Here is a 13601-nt window from a genome sequence, read left to right on the forward strand (position 1 = left end):
CAGTGGAGTTTTTATTTAAGTTGTGTTTCATATGGTTAATAAAAAAAAGATTTATTATATAAATTTTATAACATTATTAATTGTGATACATGTATGTCTATATGTATCTGATTAATTAACAATGTTATAAAATATTTTGCGGTAATATTTTTTTAATATTAAAAATCTTAGATTCTAAATAATAAATCTAGATAAATATTGCGTTTAACAGAGCAATGAGATACGACAACATAAGTCAAAGTCACAACCGTATCTCGTTGCTAAATTTACCAAAACCTATACTATATGAATTACCGATGATGTACGTGATATGGAACATGTTTCATTACGATTTAAAAAGTAGTAAAAATTAATACATTGATAATAAAATGTACTACAATAAATGTTTTCTCCAATAGTCCTAATAAAGTATTCTTTTGAATTCAGTAAATATTTTATTAGGTTTAGAAAATTTGTTTCAATTAGATGAATAATTTTTTCATTCGAAAAATATTAACTGAATTAAAAAAATACTTTATAAGGACTATTGGAGAAAACATTAATTAAAATTTAGTACATTTTTCTATCAGTGTAGGATCTAGAGGGTTTTAGGAGGTTTAGGAGGGTTTTACCGATAACTCCTCTTTTAAACCTCAAAATGGGAAACAGTCCGTTTTCTGCCGTTTTCAGGCACAAAGTAGGAGCTAAGTACAATACAATTAGAACCTATCAAAATCCTCCAGAATCCTGAGATGTGAAAATAAGAGGTCGAAAGAAGGAGTAAAATTTCGACTCGGGATGATTCATATGATATAACGGGAAATAAGGAACTGATTGTAGAAACTAGATAGTAGAATTTGCACTATGTGAGTCTTTTTAACTTTCTACCGTCGGGCGATGCAACTGCTCAGGCATAGTAAGTTTTCAATTAAAAGCGGATTAAATGTGGTTACAGTATTGCGCTCACTTAATACATTGTTCAAGTCGCGTCTCTATTACGATTGCACCGCCATGGAAATATCTGTTGGACGTCCTGCTGAGCACAGAATCTAGCACCGAGCGCGTCGGCAGAAGTTGCATCCTCGTAAGTCGCGCTGTATACTCTCGCACTGAGAACGCGTTCACGTATATGCAGAGGCTTCACTTTCGCATTATTTATCACTTCGACTTGCCGATGCATGCGCGCACTTTTCGAGCGGGATGCGTAGAAATTATGTTCCCAACCCTATGTCGCTCTCCCTCTTCGAGGTCGGAAGATCTTGGATCATTCTTACCGCGTACAATGTCGATATTTTTGTCGTAAACATTTGAATCAATACGATGCTCGTGAAAATTATGGGTGCTTCTATTACATTTCTACGCGATCAATTGTCTTCAAGATAAAACGCATAGAATTTCCAGTTCTTACGAGCTCGTAATGCAATTGCATGTATACTCGTAACATTTCTGTTATTCTATTTGGATATTAATTAAATTTGATAATATAGATTATTGTATCGAATCTTTATAAAAATGAATTTAGGAAAATTGTTTATTACAAGTTATAAAGCTTTAAATTATCACGTTTAAATTACTACTCATATTACTATGTTTCTAAGTATATTCAGTATTAATCAAATTAATTGATTGCAGTATACTATTTATAATAAAATCTTTAATCATTTCTTGGACAAATTATATGTAAATCCGAAATATAGTTCTTTCGCACTATCTGTATTATGGGTGCCAATCTTTATCTTCTATCTTCATCTATGGATATATACATCTCTTTCGGCCAATTTACCACGCTTGTCGATCGACCAATCGTGAATTACCATCGTGCAAACCTCGAATTGGTCGTGCGTCGATAAATGTACGTAAGTCTTGGTTTCATTTTCGCCGGGAGCGCCGGAAACCCTTTGCTGCACCCCGTACATATAGCTACCCGAGTGCCAAAGTATAAGGCTCGTAACACCCTTCACGATCGGCTGTGCTAACGACTTTTAGATCATTAGTTACTGAAACTACCAATACAATTATCGGGCCTGGATATTTATTCCCTTAATCTCAGCCCCGAGACTCCGACCAAGATTGCCGACCACGAGCAATTCGGGGAGGCCATTCCCGTAGCGCTGTTTAGACCTATCCCGTGACTGCCTCTTATCCAGGCGCGTTATACCGTAAGGTCTTAATTAAACCGCCGATTATCATAATAAGAAGCGCGGCGCGTAAGCGCTTCTTCGTCCGTTTTCTTGATCCAGATGATTGATTGCCCCAACGCGGTTTTCAACTTTTTCTAGCATCCTGCGAAAATTATACGAATCATCCGTGAGACTTTTGCACTGCAGGATATCGGTGGCAAGATTTCTTTAGTTTGTATAAAAAAACGATTAACGAACGATTAGACCAATTAGCTGCCAAGCTCCTAAATGTTTAAGAATGATAATAACACGAGAATTGTTTCTTCAACATATTCATTAGGACGCGTTATAACAAGCAAAAAAGCTTTTATTATTATGCTAAAAAACATAATAAGAAATAAAAAATATTTTGATATAATATGACATATTCTTTTAATGCTTTGCGTTATTCTCGAATTTTAAACGTTTGCTTTTTAAATATTTCTTTGAACATTTTTATAAAAAGCACAATAGCTTTTAACACTATACTATAAATATAGAATTTAATCCCACTTCGGCACATTCTTCTTAACATGATATATCGTACGTATACAATATGTGAAAAGATTCATGTATTTTCAAAAATAGACAAAACTAATCGAATCACGTTTAAAATTGAAAAAAAAACTAGTGCTATGCTGTGATTAGAGAATAAACGCGCATTGACAATTACCATGTGACAATTAACTGATTTCTGGCTGGCAGGATGACGCCGCGCAAAAGAAAGAGAATCAAGAAAACTGCCGCTTTCTTTCCGCCACATCCGTGCGGCTGATTTACCGGTGGTGGATGTGTGTCTTCTATTGGGTGGGGGCGAGTCAGAGCTGAAGGGGACGGGAATTCATTCGACGGCGTTTGCAGAGCAAAGAAGTCATTATATTTTCTCGAAGCGTCGCGAAGAGCTTAATCAAGGTGGCAGCCGAGCGGAATCAGCAAGGACCCCATCAGTTTTACGTTTCGTCCTTTTTTCTCCGCGGCGCGGATCCCAGCTCCTTTATCGTCGAGCGCTCAGACTCCGGGGACTCATTGTCCAACCTAATAACCGCAACTTTTAATTGAATTTGCGACCGACGCGAGTCAACTTTCGGCTCCCTCGATCTGTTCTGATTGGCGATCGTCCCTGTCAATTAGTCATTTGGCCATATCCTCCGATCTACCTTTAATACGCTTATATCACATAAGAGAATACAAAGCTGGAGATCTTTCTATTGTTTTATCCTCGCTCATTACTAGTTCCAATTATACTTTCTTCATTAATGACTTATGATAAAGCTTTAAAAATACATTATACGATTGTAATGTGAACTAACTACCAGTGCTGTCATGTCTTTATCTCATTCAACATTTCAAAGAATCATGTAAAGCGACGTACGCCGATTTTGTTGCGAATAAAACAAAAGAAAAACAAAAAAGCTAACACTGTTTAAGAAAATATGTGGTGACCGCACCTTTCTCGGTATAATATTTAAACTCGCCATTTAAACGTGTGTGATTGTCCTCGCGGGGAATTTGGATCGACATTGTCAATCCGACTCGACTCGAGAGGAATAACGACCGGCTTATTTGTTTTAATTGGCATTTTGAGTCCCGCGAATCTCGAACGTAGAAAGATCGCGCACCGTCTGACGGCGACAACGGCTGATGGATTATTGTGATTATGTTGTTGTTACTGGAATTATAACCGATGATGCAGCAGCATCGCGGTGAATATAATGCCCGCTTGCATCCCAAATGGAGATCAAAACTCGCGGAAAACGATATAATTTCGATGAATTTAACTTTCGTGTTAAATGTTTTTCCCAACTTTTCCAGTTGACAGTAGAAGTAGTAGAAAAGTTAATGCGAGAATTCTAAAAAAATGCACATAATGTCTTATTTTGTATCATTGTCTGAAGCGATGTAATAATTGTCAAATCAATTTAGGCAGATTATTATTTAATACATTATTAAAATATTATTAAAATAAGTATTATTATAAGAAATTTCATCATTTTTCTATGTGGCAATGAAGCAAAACATCGACAAAATGCGTTTATCTTTAATCTATGATAATATCTTCTCGTCTCTCTCTCTCTCTCTCTCTCTCTCTCTCTCTCTCGCGCTTTTATTTTTAAACTAACTTATTAATTCGCGCGATGCTTACGCTAACAGCTGACTCGCATCACTCGTGGAAGGGATAGACGAGCGGTGTAACGGGAGAAGAAGAAGAAGAAGAGAGCGGATTATGTCTGTTCGAGTGTGCGCGTCTGCACGCACCTGACGAGAAACGCATCGGCTAAAAGAAGAGAATGGCCGTTAATTACAATACATGATTCGCTTAATTGCATTCTTTATGCAGCCGCTTAGCCAGAGCAATTTCTTTCGCGACGTAGTAGTAGTCGCGAACGTGTCGCGAAGAAGTTGCAGGGTCAGTATCATCTCCGCCTGTCGGTGAACAGCTCTGTGATTGTTTCGCAAACTATCAATAGGAGAATTATTTTCTTCATTAAGTTAATATACATATATGACTTTATTTATTTATTTTAAGATTTTATATCGCATGTTTTAATTGTACTCTTCTTACTAATATCTATTTTCTATGGCTACAGGTGTTTTGCTATTTTATCTTTATAATTAGTTAGATTAATGTTCCTGAAAGTTTGTAAAAAAAGAGAAAAAAGAGAGAATTGTAATCATACGATGGCACATTATTCTGTCGAGTCCATTGATTTTTAGATACTATATCCTCCAATTCAAGCAGTTGAATTGTCTTCCTCAAGATGGCAGAATCAGCTCTGTATTTTATGCATTTAAAACTTTGCAACAAGGAACTACATATGCTTACAGTATAATATTAATGAATAATATTAATGAATATTAATGTATGTATATATTAAACATTTATATAATACACGGAAGCATATTTCCTATGTATATTCGCGATACCGTTATTACTCTTATTATATTCGATATTAATGATGCTTGCTTAATGTGATCTTTATGTTGATTGCATACAAAAATGAAAATTCATTAAGAGAAAGACGTTACTAAAATAGGTAAATAAAATCTTTATATATTTAACATCAATTAATTATTAAGGACAATCTTCCTAGCCGTTATCTTGCCTATTCTATCTATAATGCGCATTCCAACGTTGTCGATGCGTTCTTTGCGATAGTCTGACGTCATTTCCTCAACGAGGCGTGACGCTTACTATCACCAATATAAGTGGGCATCAGAAGTTGTTTGACAAATCGTACCAGCTATTGAGAAGATCCGCTCGAGTACGGAATGTTTCAAAAAAAAAAAAAAATCAATGTGTAGAGATTGATTCTGAATATCAAATACTCAAGATTGTTGCATTATCTCATGTACAATTTTATAAATCAAACAGATTTTTAGCGAACAAAGTTCTTTACGCCACTAAGACAATGTTTTTATATAGACCAACATCTCAACATACGTTGAGAGAGAATAACGATATTTATCGAATAGCGTCGTGATGCTGTCTGCAAACGCAGCGATATATAAGAGCTGGGATTGCGTAAGACGTAGTTCCCGGCTACGCGCAAGAAGTCGCCGCGTACTTAACAATTAGCAGAGCGAATTTATTACCGGCCACTTTCTAGAAAATCGCCATTTAACTTCAATTGCCGCGGGATCATGCCGCGGAGAAAGAACCACGGTGAAATTGTCAAGGTGGCCGAGGAAGAGAGAAGGCGGGCGAACTATTTCCTAAGTCGAATCCCGTTGCGAGGAACGGATCGGAAAGGAGATGGATAGACGGACGTTCTCGTCCTCACGGTCACCGGTCGGTCGTAATTAAAATCGAAGAGGGCATAGTCGGCATGCATTACGCCGGTGCGTCTCCCGCGCGGCAGCTGCGCCGATTCGTTTCCACCTATTAACGGTACCACGGTCTTCTACTTCGTAACATATCTATATGTGCGTGTGCATTCATTTATTATTATAATTATGGTACCCAAAACGAGCTTATATAACGCTGATTTTGCGGCGATCGATACTTGTGCGATGGCACGTCGCCGCAATTAAATACACCGAAAGTAGAATCAAATGCGACGTATGCTTACATCGAGTAATATTATATTCGCGATGTTTTTATTATAGTAACATCATAGATTAATAACTATAAAATATTTCCTGTATTTTCTCTTTTTTTTATTGCATTTTATTGTATTTTCAACTAATAGGATATAGATATTAAACATTTTATATATATGATTTGGAAATTGTTTGTGTTAAACTTATTTTGAAAAAAATTATTTTTATGTATTAAAATTGTAACGAAAAAGAGTGACTAAAATATAACTATTATTTAAAAAATATTTTACCTAGTTAATGACTTTATAGTATACGAACAAATTTAATAATATATGAAAAAAAGTAAAAATATTTTCATAATATTCATTTCAAAATCTCGCATATAATTACTTGCATATAGTATAATTATAGCTGTATTGATACGATCGCGAACGAGGAAAACTTGCCTCATCAGGGTTGAGTAACGCCGTAGGAAACTCCTTACAGTCGGAACTCGAGTAAAGAAGCATAATTCCCTTGCCAATTGCAGACTCCTTGTTCCCGGCTATTAGTGCCCGGTGTCAGGTCGTGTTTTGTCGGGTAAGACGGAAAAATGTTCGACCAATGTGTACGCACACGCGTCCGATACGCTTACTTGTGTATCGTGAGCGGGATAGTGTTATACACATCGGCATAATTGCCTGGTAATTATTCATTACGTTTATGTACCATGTTATTCAATAACCCAGGCCCTGTAATTTACTTACGATTGAGCATTTCACGCTTGGCAATGGCTTACTCAATTACTCGCCGCGCGGTCGCTCGAGCGCGTACGCTCATCATTAGCGAAGCAGCAGCGCGCACTTGCATATGTGCGCTGCAATCTTGCATTGTTATGCAGTATCGTCATTGGATCGGTACGTTGGGAGCGCAGCGAATATTTATCGGGAACTATTTAGAAAATGAAAAATATCGCAAGATCCGTTTAAAATAATAAGTGCAAATTCCAAAATTACTAAAGCTTAAAAAATTGTAATTATAGTTGCCACATACCTTAATTATAATCTACTGAAAATAATAGCTTATTACATTTTTCGAAATTTTGTGAGCTTTTTATTAATTTTGTTCTTATTAAATCAAATGCACTCTCATCATAAATAAATGGACTTCAAAATATCTACCGAGATTTCATAAAGAAACAATTATACATCCCAGGTATAAAGTAACATACCGAGGTGTAATTCTCACGGGTCCGATAATGTGATTTTGTGTCGAATCCGACATAATTGGTCACGATGCTGACATAGTTCTCCCACATTAGTGGACATTTAGCGACGACTGTTGTTTTTATATTTACGAAATGCTCCACACTGACGACAGTCGAACATCCACTGTTTGCATTTTGTTCATATATTATTTCATATATTACTTCATATGTTATTATATATTAATTTCATCCATTTGCTAATATAACGAACTATATAACACAAAATTTCTTTAGAAACTATAGCTTCACCTATTGAGACATGTGAAACCGTACATAAATCTGAAAATTCAGATTTTACGTTCGTATACGTCAGTGTCATTTTACTTCCCCATTTCGATTGGCGCAATCATACGTTATCATCGCTCAACAATCTCAATTATGTACGAGTTCTTGAAACAACGACATTTTCGCATTGGCTTATGTGTGCAATGCGCGTATAGGCCACCGCCATTTACGGCAATTTTAACCATTATATTACGATACCCGTGTTGCATAATGAAGGTGAGTTTTTTGTCATGGTTAGCCTAAGCCGAGAGTACGATCCTCAACCCAGTGTCGCCGCGGCACATAGGCAGTTCCAATTCTCACGGTATCCTTTATACTCTTTATAGAACGGTCACCACGGGACTCCCACCATCGCCACGCGAGATCACTCGGTTTCTTTTCGCTTTTTGCCGGCCCCGCGTTTTCCCCGCCATCGAAGAGTAATCGTCGCAAAGAATCACTATCGCGGCGAACGTTTCAGTTACCGAGGAAATCGCGCGAGGACATTGATTTCGGATTGAATAAACATACATATACGCATACATGCCTTCACACGCTTAATTATTAAGTCGAGTTAAACGGTAAAAAAGAAAATTACAATTTATTCTTTCACGCGTAGAAAAGTAAATATCCGTCAAGTTTTTATGCTTTAATTTGGAAAACTTCAGCAAAAACAGCCAACATGCAATTAATATTATACACGACAGAATGCGACAGTTTATCTTCGAGAAGCAATAGAGCATGTCCGTCGATTCAATCGATTAACGTTGTCTACGTTGCTTTTATTCTCCCGTTCACGCAAGCCTATTTTTAGCATCAATAAAGTCCGCGACATATCTCGCGGTCTTTCTTCCCAATTCCCTTATTCTCATTATTCCATCGGAAATGTCTGCGAATGAAAACCGGTGAAAGGTATAGCGGATACTAGCGCGGTAGAGGAGGACATTACATTCTTCGTACTTAGTCGTCCGACCCCCTCGTTCGTCCCTCACCTCACCCCGTACATCGTGCGCCTCCGCCCGACCCCACCCCTCCTATTCTCGCGTTGAGTGAAAAGTTTTACTCGGGATATTACGCCTCAGCCTCCCGTGACGTCGGAGGATTCCGCACCCTCCTCGTCCTGCGACCGTCCTGGCTGTCTACGCGTTTTCCCTTCAATCCCACCGACTCCCCCTCCTTGCTCTCTCCTTGTCGCGGTAGCCGATTCTCTCTTTTCCTCTTCCAACGTCCTCCTCTCTCTCGCGCTCTCTCTCACTCCTGGATCCACCACGGCTCCTTTTCGCCGGGAGAAAAGCGGCGCAAACATAATATCATTACTATTTCGAAGTCTCGTTTTCTTATGAGTTCGAGAGGACATAATGTACCTAGCCCGAGGTCCTTTGTTTGCCGTTCTCGTTGTTTCTCGAGGCGAGTAGCCGACTACCCCTCCCTCCTTTCTCCAGCCTCTATGCTCAGAGGGAGAGGAAAAACATCTAACCGGAAAACTTTTCGTTGCCCGTTCTCTCATCCTCCGCTCGCGGAAACGCGTATGTATTCGCGATCGCCTGCGTTGCTTGCGAATAGTTAAAAATTTAAGATAAAGCTTTATTACAGCTACTTCCGACAGCTCGAATTCGAACGTACTGAGTATAACATTTCTCTTATTGGCTAATCGAAAAGGAAAATGACAAAAAATGGGCAACAAATTATATAAAATAATCGAATAATAAATAAGAAAATAAAATAGCAATAATCGGTATATTATTAGAAAGAAACAATTCCGACAGTAATTAACCTAAATGCTTCAGAATACATTCGCGATAATTTCATTAATTGTCAGCAACTGCAAATGAAACGCTTGATTTAACAGTAATGCCTGTCCAGAATCCAATAATGATTTATCTTTCAAGCTAGAAATTGTTAAATCGTTCATATTATAACGTATAAAACTTCATACATCTTATACCATCAGTTTTAATTTTTGAGACGTGTACTCGCGTGTTACAATTTACTCATTGCTGTATTTTTAATTAAATAGAATGCAAGGACAATATTATAAATAAAATAATAGCAAAATTACCTATTACATATTTTATATAGAAACTATTACATATATATGTTTAAATATAGCTTATACTGATATCTTTATCCCACCCATTCCTAAGTCTTAAAGCAATCCGCCATTTTTTTGAAACGTGCAAAAGGTGATGTAAAGAGATCCACCCTCGAAGATCCGCGTAAGCAAAGACGAAGGACGATAGGCTGCGACAGGGAGAAGGGTTTCTCCTAGAGGGATGAACCACCGACGGTGGTGGGTTTGGTGGGGTTGCTCGCCGAGGATCTGCATACGTTCTTGCGCACATACACACGCACACGCATGCAACGCGCGTAAATTGCGCCCGTATGTGAGACGAGCGGGTCACGGAAGGGAAAACGGGACGAAAAGCTCTCTCGGAGAGAATCGTCGCGTTGCTATCGACCAATCGTTGGCAGACCTGCGTACATCAGCGTGCCGCCTATAGGCCACCCCTAACCTGTCTGCCACCCCCCGGCCATATTGTAAAATATGGATCGCGGAGGTGTACAACACCCCACCTCGAGAACAACCCCTCGACCGCCGACCGCCGCTCGCATCCCTTGCCGTTCTCCAACGTTGCCTTGCAAGGTACGCTTATATGCTCCTTTACCAGGAGAAAAGATTGTGATTTGATTACACAACCGTTTCTTTTACATAAATCTTTTCGATGGAAGAAAAAATTTATTTCATTTAAAATCTACATAAGAAAAAGCGTATTTGTACATGTAAATAAATTTTGAATAACAATTATGAAAAACGAAAATCTGTGGTCCAATTAATAATTTTAATGAGAAATTCTTTTAGAAGAAAATCTCCAATATATATCATGAAATCGGAAGACACCCCACATTATTGAAGATTTAGTCGATATTGCAGCACGAGAAAGCATCGACACGACACGGTGCGAGGCGAGGTCTTTTTGCGACTTTGTCACTTTTCACTCGCCCGCCTGTAATTGTTACTCTTTACGACAGAGGAGAATCGTTGTTAGCCGCTGGAGAGGAATTCCAGTGACTTCCGCATTTTGTAGGATAAAGGAAAAGTCACTGAGGCGTGTATAAAGGCAAGTCAACCATGCGGAGCTATGCCTTAGTTATAGCTTCGTAAAACGGATATCGCGAGATTAACGGCAAAAAAGTGGATTTTACTCGCTTTTCATGGCTATTAGTGCAACAATAAAATATAATTTGCGCTGACACGTACAATAACGTTCTAATATCATTCCCCGCGTTTCGTTTATTATGCTACTCGTTCGCCAAATATTAGAAATAAGTTTGCTCTTGTACATACTTAAACTTGAATATTTTTTTTTAACAGAATATCATCTACATACAACTACGAAATAAGTTTATAAAAAATAAGGCATTTTCTATACCAAGAAGAACATAGAAATAATCTACTAATTTATCTCATTTCATGGATATATATTTGCGCATCTAAATTGACATACGTATCTTTCGTTATTGTAGTTTTTGGAAGACAGCTTGTCAACTAAACGTTAAACGGACGAAGGCGGTGGGTGGAGAGAGCAGGGAATTTACGCCATTTTTCTCGCTTCGAGAAATTTACGGCGCCTGGCGTTGCTCCAGACTCGTAATTCCGCCTTTGAAATAAACATCCGGATGAGATATCGCGATCTTATCGGATTGAAGTTATCGAGCTGACATTGTTGTATGTAATAGAGTTATTTACGTGGTTACGCACGCGTGGCACGACCAATAAATTCGAGTGCACTTATTTATGTTCCGCACAAAGTGTAATGCAAGAGATGACTTATGATTTCTCTTTACAAATATTGAAATATGACTTTTTTCATGTAGCATTTTTTCCAAAAAGTTCCCAATAATTTTTTATAACATCAATATTATAACTCGCAATGATTATTATCTTAAAAAAAACTAAAACTACCTCGTTAGTCTTCAAACTCAAAATAAGTGTATACGATAAATTCGCGGTTATACAACATGTTTATCGCAATCTCTATATTATTTATTGTAAAGTCATTTTCTCTTAAATATATTATAAAAAATTATCTTTCTTTTTTCAGTCATTCTTTATTGCATCTTTTAATTTTTCTAGAAAAAGACCGAATTAGTTAAATCTCATGTTTATCAACTAATGTTTACTGGATTGAAAACTCAATGTAATAAACGGATTGGATACAATAAATACCGATTAATTCACATTACGAAGTGTCTTGCAAATTCCGGAACTATGTTCGTGCTTCTCCGTCTACTAAGGATCACGTCCGCGGGTACGTCTTCAGGACGGCGGCGGCGAGGATCAAAGGACGCCGCCACGCGCGGGCGGTCGTCGTCGTAGAAATGCTACTGTCTCGGTTTATCGTCCGCCGGCGGTCTATCCGTTCATCTCCGCGCACGCACGAATGCATGCACGCATGTCACGAGCTACAGTTGCCGGTATTATGCATTTACCTGTGCGTATACGGTGGCGCATCATCAATGGTCATCAATGCAACAAGCGTCGACGGTTCGCACCTGTATCGGAAACGGCACGTCGCGTATCGACTATCGCATCACGAAGAAACATCAGGAAGTGAAAATGCTTTCGATGCCTTTTCGAGAGAATCTCCTTACATTGCATCATAAGATTTCTTTCGTTTCTTGCTCGTTAACCGCCGTGAGCGTTTGCATCGTCAGATACGCGTTGCTTTGTATTACGTGAATAGAAAACTTATAATAAACAGCTGTAAATTTAAAATTATATCTTTAATGCTACAACTTTAATATTCAAATGAAGTATATACATTCTTAAAGTTTATTTAAGAAATTTACTTACGGCAATTATAAGTGAAAATATCGGAGATTTAAGCGTATTCATATATCGTTATAAATCGTCGCGGTTTATATCGCGCAATTGGTTTAAACAATTAGATTTCTCGTTGCCGAAATAAATCTTGATTTTCAGCGCTTAAGTGACAGCGATGACCATTAATCTACTCGATCGGCGGAATCACGACACCGATCTCTTCCGAGCTTCTAACTAGCGGGCATAATGCCAGCCTTTGCCTGCGAAGAGTCGTTCGAACTTTATGCTCTCACCTTACTCTATAGAAAAGCGACTTCGAATGAATGTCGTTCCTTGGATACGCGTAGCACTAAATAAAAATATCTTACTGTAACATTAATCTAGAATAAATATAATCTATAAAGATTTGATTCTCTGATAATTTTTCAGCTATTTTATATAATATATATTTTTTTTTAACTTGATGTCTCGTCTATTAATTCCAATCTATGTACTTTGTCTAATTTATATTGCTAAATTAAATATATTAATAACACTATGTGTTAAATTTGTGTTCTATAACTACAACGTGTAAACTGTAAATTGCTAATTCTATTCGATCATAAGCAACGCTCGTATCTTTGCACATATATACAATTCCAAATACTTAATGCGTACACTCTCACGTTCATCGATACACACAGATATGTGTGTGCACGGAAAAGCAAAGAGAAAAAGGCAGATCCGGAGGGTGGTTAATATCTGCGAGACAGCTGGCTGACCATCCTCCCCCCAAAGCCTGTATAACATCGATAACGGCGACCGACTATTATAAACCCTCGGTTTTCGCGCTCAAAAATATCATTGCTTTCCTCACGCAAGTGTCTTCCATCTAATTCTAAAATTTTCTAATACAAAATTGATCGTCTCGTCTTCTTTATGCTATCAATTTATTTATCTACATTTGTTTGCGGGAATGGATATTTAGAATTTAAATATAAAAAGGAAAAAAATCTATAAAAATAAAAAAATTGATAAAAAATTGAGTTACAATACTAAATATGCGTTTTTTATCATGTTGCCCATTATTTGCTGATAATTATAGACA

Source organism: Temnothorax curvispinosus, unplaced genomic scaffold (genome assembly GCF_003070985.1).
Source record: "Temnothorax curvispinosus isolate PA1 unplaced genomic scaffold, ASM307098v1 QBEX01013028.1, whole genome shotgun sequence".
Lineage (NCBI taxonomy): Eukaryota > Metazoa > Arthropoda > Insecta > Hymenoptera > Formicidae > Temnothorax > Temnothorax curvispinosus.